This window comes from Pan troglodytes, chromosome 5, assembly GCF_028858775.2.
Source record: "Pan troglodytes isolate AG18354 chromosome 5, NHGRI_mPanTro3-v2.0_pri, whole genome shotgun sequence".
Taxonomy (NCBI): domain Eukaryota; kingdom Metazoa; phylum Chordata; class Mammalia; order Primates; family Hominidae; genus Pan; species Pan troglodytes.
Genome location: NC_072403.2, coordinates 99291407 through 99298853, shown reverse-complemented (window position 1 = coordinate 99298853; position 7447 = coordinate 99291407). Strand labels below are relative to the sequence as shown.

The following is a 7447-nucleotide window of genomic DNA, read 5'->3' as shown; positions in this document are numbered from 1 at the left end:
CATCCAGTTTTGTTCCATTGCTGGTGAGGAGCTGCATTCCTTTGGAGGGGGTGAGGTGCTCTGATTTTTAGAATTTTCTCTTTTCTGCTCTGTTTTTTCCCCATCTTTGTGGTTTTATCTACCTTTGGTCTTTGATGATTTTGACGTACAGATGGGGTTTTGGTGTGGATGTCCTTTGTGTTTGTTAGTTTTCCTCCTGACAGTTAGGACCCTCAGCTGCAGGTCTGTTGGTGTTTGCTGGAGGTCCACTCCTGACCCTGTTTGCCTGGGTATCAGCAGCGGAGGCTGCAGAACAGCGAGTATTGCTGAACAGCAAATGTTGCTGCCTGATCATTCCTCTGGAAGCTTCGTCTCAGAGGGGTACCCAGCCATGTGAGGTGTCAGTCTGCCCCTACTGGGGGATGCCTCCCAGTTAAGCTACTCCGGGGTCAGGGTCCCACTTGAGGAGGCAGTCTGTCCGTTCTCAGATCTCAAACTGTGCTGGGAGAACGATTACTCTCTTCAAAGCTGTCAGACAGGGACATTTAAGTCTGCAGAGGTTTCTGCTGCCTTTTGTTCAGCTATGACCTTCCCCTCCAGAGGGGGAGTCTATACAGGCAGGCAGGCCTCCTTGAGCTGCAGTGGGATCCACCCAGATAGAGCTTCCCGGCCACTTTGTTTACCTACTGAAGCCTCAGCAATGGCGGGCACCCATCCCCCACCCTCGCTGCTGCCTTACGGTTTAATCTCAGACTGCTGTGCTAGCAATGAGCAAGGCTCCGTGGGTGTGGGACTCTCTGAGCCAGGTGCAGGATATAATCTCCTGGTGTGCTGTTTGCTAAGACCGTTGGAAAAGCACAGTATTAGGCTGGGAGTGACCCGATTTTCCAGGTGCCATCTGTCACAGCTTCCCTTGGCTAGGAAAGGGAATTCCCTGACCCCTTGCGCTTCCCGGGTGAGGCGATGCCTCACCCTGCTTTGGCTCACACTTGGTGGGCTGCACCCACTGTCCTGCACCCACTGTCCGACAAGCCCCAGTGAGCTGAACTCGGTACCTCAGTTGGAAATGCAGAAATCACCCGTCTTCTGTGTCGCTCATGCTGGGAGCTGTAGACTGGAGCTGTTCCTATTCGGCCATCTTGGAACTGCCCCTCTAATTGATTTTTTAAATGTATTTTCATCCTCTGATGAAATTTTCCATCTTGTCATTTATTTTCTTGAATACATTAATAGCTATTTTAAAGTCTGTATTAACTAACATCAGTATCTGGATGCTTGTCAGTCTGTTTATTTTTTTAGTTTAAACACATTTTTACTACACAAAGTTGTCACATAATTGGATATTTTCCTAGTTTGTACACAATTCTTATTCTCTACAGAAAGGCTGCTTAACTTTTCATCTGGTGATAGTAAGCACTAAAATTCTGACTTACAGAATAGTAGTAAAAATACCTCTGTGATTTAAGTTGAAAGAAGTACATTGGTACATGGTGGTTGCACCCAATATCAGGAATGCACAAATGTCCTTTTATACAAAAATACAAAATAAATTATTTGTAGGCATGGACAATGGCAGCAGTAACCCATTATATATTGTCAACTGAAACCAGTAACTGATGGTTATAGTGATTTTCTTAAATATCAGCCTTCAGCCATTTTCTCCAACTGACTTCTCTGAAGTTATTGGTGAGGAACACTGCCTTGAGCTTCCTGTCACAGTTCATTAATAAAGCACTATTCTAGGAATAAGAACATCTCACCTCCCATTCCACCCACTGCACCCATTCCAGGGTTCTTCCCTTCTTTAGAAATTTCTGTAACTACAGCTTATGATTTAGTTAACAGAGTGCACCCCAGCAGCACCCAATAAAGCAGTTCTCACAATGTTTGTTGGGTCAATTTTTCCTTTTTCCACCATATTCATAACATAGCATCATCATCAACTTCTTAGGAACTTTGCATAATTTTCTCAACTATCAAAAATCCTTCAACACCTGCATTCTTAACAATAGTCACTGCAGGATTTTTGAGTGTTCTTTTAATAACTTCTATACGAATTTTAAAATCTTCATTAGCTGGAGTTAATGAATCCAAGGCTCAAGTGCACTGGAGCAAGGCACAACCCCCTCCCAGAGCAATGCCTTCTTCAACAGCAGCTCTTACAGCATTAAGGGCATCTGTAACTCTGTCTTTCATTCATTCACTTTGACATCACTTGTCCCACCAGCCTTCAGCACTGCTGCTCCATCTGAAAGTTTTGCCAGACATACATTCAGTTTTTCCTTTTCATATTCACTAGTTGTAACATCTAACTGCTCAACGATTTCTTGAATATATTTTTCAATTTGAGCCTTAAAAGGAAAAACATTTTCCTTTTAAAAGCATAGCATCATATTTGGTCAAAATGACCTCTCCAATTTTTTCTAAGTTACGAGGCTAAATAGCTTCAAAATTTAGGGCTAACCCCTCTTCACTAAACACCAGACCACCAGTAGCAATAGCTGTATCTTCACATTGGTTCTTTCTGTTGTCACCAAAATCTGGAGCTTTGACTGCTATGATCTGAAGACCAACTTTTAGCCTATTAAAAATGAATGTACTTCGAGCTTCTCTATCAATATCTTCAGCAATTATGACCAAGGACTTACAGTGAGGATTGGCAATTTAAAGAGCAGGTACAGTGGTCTGGACACTAGAAATTTTCATTTCATTCAATACAACATAGGCATCCTGGAATTCACATTTCTAACCTTTTGACATATTAATAAAGTATGGAGAAATATAGCCTCAATCAAACTTTATGCCTTTAATAATTTCTAATTCATCATTCAGTGTTTTTCCATCCTTTACTGTGGGGACATCCTTTCTTCCAACTTTTATTTGCATCAGAAATGATGTTGACAATTTCTTTGTCTCCATTTGCAGAAATCGTAGCAACCTGAGCAATTTCTCCAGGGGTTGTCATGGTTCAGACAGCTTCTTAAGTTCAGCAATTATAGCATCAACAGCTAACATCACACTTCTGATTTCCACAGGATTAGCACTTTTGCTAATCTTTTCAAAGCCTTTCTTGGCAAAAGAGCATGGCAGTACAATAGCACTGGTGATGGCCTCCCCAGCTTCTTCATTTGTGTTATTAGCAACATCTTGAACAAGTTTAACTCCAATATTTTTATGTTTATCCTTTACATCAATTGACTTTGGAACAGTCACACCATCTTTTGTTACTTTAGAATTTCCCCAGTTGATCAATCATCGTTTTTGGCCCTATTGTAACAGCTACAGCATCTGCTAAAAAGTCTACACCCTGAAGCAGTAAGGCTTGGGAATCTGCACCAAATTTTACATCTTTGGCAAAATCCCGTGAGATAAGGGGCTAGTACCCTGGACACCGGTCTCATCTGGCAAGACTGTGGGTAATTGAAGCATTTCTGTCGGATGGCAGTGAGGCGTGGGTGTGGTGAGACAGGTCGTCAGTGGCGAGTGAGGGGCAAGCCTATTTCCATGTTTTTGATTAAATGGCTGAAATTATGCATTTTACACTATAGAAGTTAGTTCTTTCTAGATAATGCTGTTTTCCTCTTGAGAAGTATTTTTTTGTTTTGTTTTTAGCTTCTGAGACACAGAGTAGGAACATATCATCTTCATCAGATAAGGACTCCATGTGACTTAGAGTTGGATTTCAGCCCTTTCATTTCTTATTTGCCTTACTGAAATTCTGGGGTATGTACCAGGACTTCTTTACGTTGGCAAACACTGAAGACTAATTTTAACTCACTAGCACCAAGATATGCCAATAGCTCAACTTCAGTCCTCAACCTGACAATATTCACTTTCCTCTTGGTTCTCCACTTCTTGGCCTGTGCTGCCTCTGTATCAGTGAAAACCTAAGGGAAATAGAGAAGGTGAATGTTGGGTTGGCTTCAGTGAATTTTCTTTCTCTCAGTGATCTTGGTTCCACAATCCCCGGTTACACTGGTGGCTCTCTGATGGCTTCAGACAATTTAACTTTGTTTTGTTTTTTAGTTATATTAGCCATTCTAGTTGTTCTCAGCTAGAGGATTGATTGGCCACAAATCTGTCATAGCCAATAGGAGGAGACCCCTCCATTCCCTTTGATTCTGTCTCTGACTCCAGCCAATACCTGCTTTCAAGGACCAGAACACTTTTACTTACTTTTGATTGATCAAAACCTCTTTAATTCTGGTGACAGAGTTGTTCAAACACTCTTATCTCCTCGCCTTGTCCAAGACAAGCCCTTCTCTGGAGGATCATCATAAGAAAACCAAAGAGAAAGATGGCCCTGCATTCTAGGGTCAAGTGAACTGTTTCTACAAAATCTTTAAGTCCTCAAACCCAGTCTCCTCATTTGCCCTGACCCTGCCTGTCCAGGTGGAGTGAGGAGCACCACTAACTCAGTGCTCATCCTACTAGAAGCTCCTGCCTCATGACACTGTAATCATTTGTGGAAGCCTAGAAATGTTTCTATAATCTACTAGACTAAATTCCTTAAGGAGCTTTTATTTTCTGTATATTCAATTGCCTTTTCATGTGACAGTAACTTGGTTAAATTTTCTCTAGAGAATCAACAAAGATAATTCAGTCATTTCTCTACTGTAGTTGTTTAAAATGTGCTTTTTATTATTAACAATTTTTAATTTTGTATTCTTTTTTCTGATTACTTTTTACTAATAATATTTACACTGGGAATGATCAATTTGTGGAAAACTTCCATTAAGTTTCTCCATATTTGGAAGATTTTTCCACAGACTAAAATCTGCCTTGATATATTTCTCTTCCAAACTCACATTCTTTTGATGCTGGGTATCACTGGACACATCCAAATTGCAATGAGACATTGATCTCTGCTCCTTTGGTTACAACATTGGGTGAGTCAGCACAGTGGGAGGTAGTATGATTCTTGGAAGCTACCCCTATACCATAACACATAGCCATAAATTAACTGTAAATATGATTGAATGTGAACCACATAAATACACCTCACTAAATCAAAATTAAGCCCAAATTAGCTTACCCAAACCCTTCGTTGGGTCCTGTGGCCACTCCAACTCTATCTAACAGGAGGGGAAGTGCAATGAAGGAAAAATTACAGTAGAAAGAGACAGCTGTTTTGACTGATTATGGTTAAAATGTATTTGCAGATTTTACAGAAACATGTTACTATGAGAACATACTGCCCAGGCCCTTCCCAGGGCCTGACAGGGGCCATGAAGCTTAAACTTCATTGGCTTCAGGGTAAATCTACCTTGTATTTAAATATTATTAAAGACCAGCCCCTGCAAAGAGTTGGCTAATTTAGAATGTCGGCTCTGAAATAATCATAGACCAAGAAAAGATGGCTAGGTCTTTTCCCTTTATATAAATTCATACATACGATCTTGGAGAGATTCAGTACCACATCAACCCCCTTCCCCTAATAGTCTCATATCAATAGGACTTCCCAAGAGGAGGAACAAAAGAGTAATAGTTATTCCCCAAATCCTTTCTCTCTTTCCCTCCAAGTCTTCAGTCCAATACACTTGTAATATTATTTAATACTTTTCCTCTTTAACCTTAAATTGAACTAACATTCATTAAATACCTATTACCTGTCAGACGCTGTTACCCAATACCTTCACATTATTGCCAGATAATTAGGGCAACAATTCCTGAGGACATAATGAAGATATAGTTGCAATGAGTCTATTCCAATCACTCTAGATGGGAGATCATTACTTATGTCCATATTTATGTTTCACATATTAATCTGCAGGGTACACTTAAAGTATAAGGATTTATATAAATTTTCTAGAATAGGATTCTATTGCCTGTGTTTATGTCTCTGTATAAAATTCAACTCTTAAAATAGGATTCTTCTTGGGGGTATGTGTGAAAGTGGTTAAGAATTGTTTATTTGGCAAAAGTTGGTGGAGATCAGTTGTTTGTTTCCCAACACCTGCATTAACATCCCTGTGCACACACAGTTTTTCTTAAGCAAATTCAAATAAGGAAGGAGCAAGATAAAATCCTAGATTTATCTGTCACCTGACTATAGTAACTATTGTACTGTATATACAGCAAATACATTAGTTGGCTCTAAATGTTTTCTGATACTGCACACTTGTTTTCTTAAGATCCACAAAACGCTGAAGAGTGAAATATGGCTTTTCATTTGTTGACTCAACAACCAGAAAACTAATTAGGGCTGGAGGCACATGCCATCATCAACTTAAAGCCCTGTCAAACCCTGAAAGGTCTGAAGCAGTGGTAGCTAAATTGATGTTAGGTAATATGTGAGTTCCTCTTTCTTAGGAAAAATAAGATCTCAAAACATTTCTTGGACATGGAAATTGCTTAGAACATATTTAATGCTTTAAGTGCAAATATTGAAAATATGAGCCCTTCAATTTCTGGGAGGAGACAGGGTATCTGGCTGGGACCAGAGCGGTGGCTCTGCTGACGGTCAGCCATGGTGTGGGGCAACGTCCTTCATGCCACTAGATTGCCAGGGAGCAATGAACTGTAATTAAAATCAAGAGATCAAGACTCACATTTTCATTTGAAAAAGGTTGAAAACTCACTTCAGATATAGAAATGGTGCTAAAATGTGACCATTTCTATGCCCCTCAGATATTCTGTACCCACAGAGTATTTCCCCTCCATTCTTTCCTACATCAGGCAGAAGATGGATGAACTACCTATGGCACCAGAAGAGGCAGCAGCCGAAGGCACAGAGCCCTTCACCCCATTCTTCCCTGAACAGGAAACCTCAAAAACACTTGTCATTTGACAGATTTGATGTCACAAATGTCAATCATTACTAAGTAATGATTATTGCATTCCTGGAGTTGCTCTAGATGCTACAAATAATCTCCTACTACTGGTATAACTGAGAATTGCCAGGCACTTCCTTCTTCATGTAGGTATCTTATGTTTCCAAATTGTACCAAAAAGTAGTTGTTCTGAGATGTGGAGGCAGCCCTCCCCACAAGTGTTTTGCTGCCCAGTACAAAAGGTAGTTGTTTTTTTCCCCAAAATCTATGCATACTTCTCTCATTTCTTATGCCATTTTTTTTTGGCCAGGAAATTATACAACCAAAAGTCAGTGTTGCTTACAAAGATAATGATAGCTGTCATCTATTGAGCAGCTATTGTTTCATTTAACCATTATAAAAACACTGTGAAGCAAGGAATGCTTTTCCCATTTTGAGACAAGGAAATGGAAGTTCAGAGAAGTCAAGCATCTTGAGCAAGGCTATGAAGTTAAGTAAGAAATAAGTCCAGGATTCCAAGCCCAGTTTGTTTCAACTCGGAGTCTATGGGATGGATATGTATTGTGGGGAAAAAAACAAACAAACCTGGAATTAGAAATGACACAAAATTCTGATAAGTAACTCCCCCGTACCTTGCCTCTCCAGGCTAAACATCTCAAGTTGCTACAATCCTTCTTTCTATGACATAGTTAGGG

General features: G+C 40.1%; 1 pseudogene; it reads right to left on the bottom strand.

Moving 5' to 3' along the window:
• Positions 1-1332: 1332 nt before the first annotated feature.
• Positions 1333-4406, bottom strand: LOC101056902 (60 kDa heat shock protein, mitochondrial-like; annotated as a pseudogene).
• Between the last annotated feature and the right edge of the window lie 3041 nt (positions 4407-7447).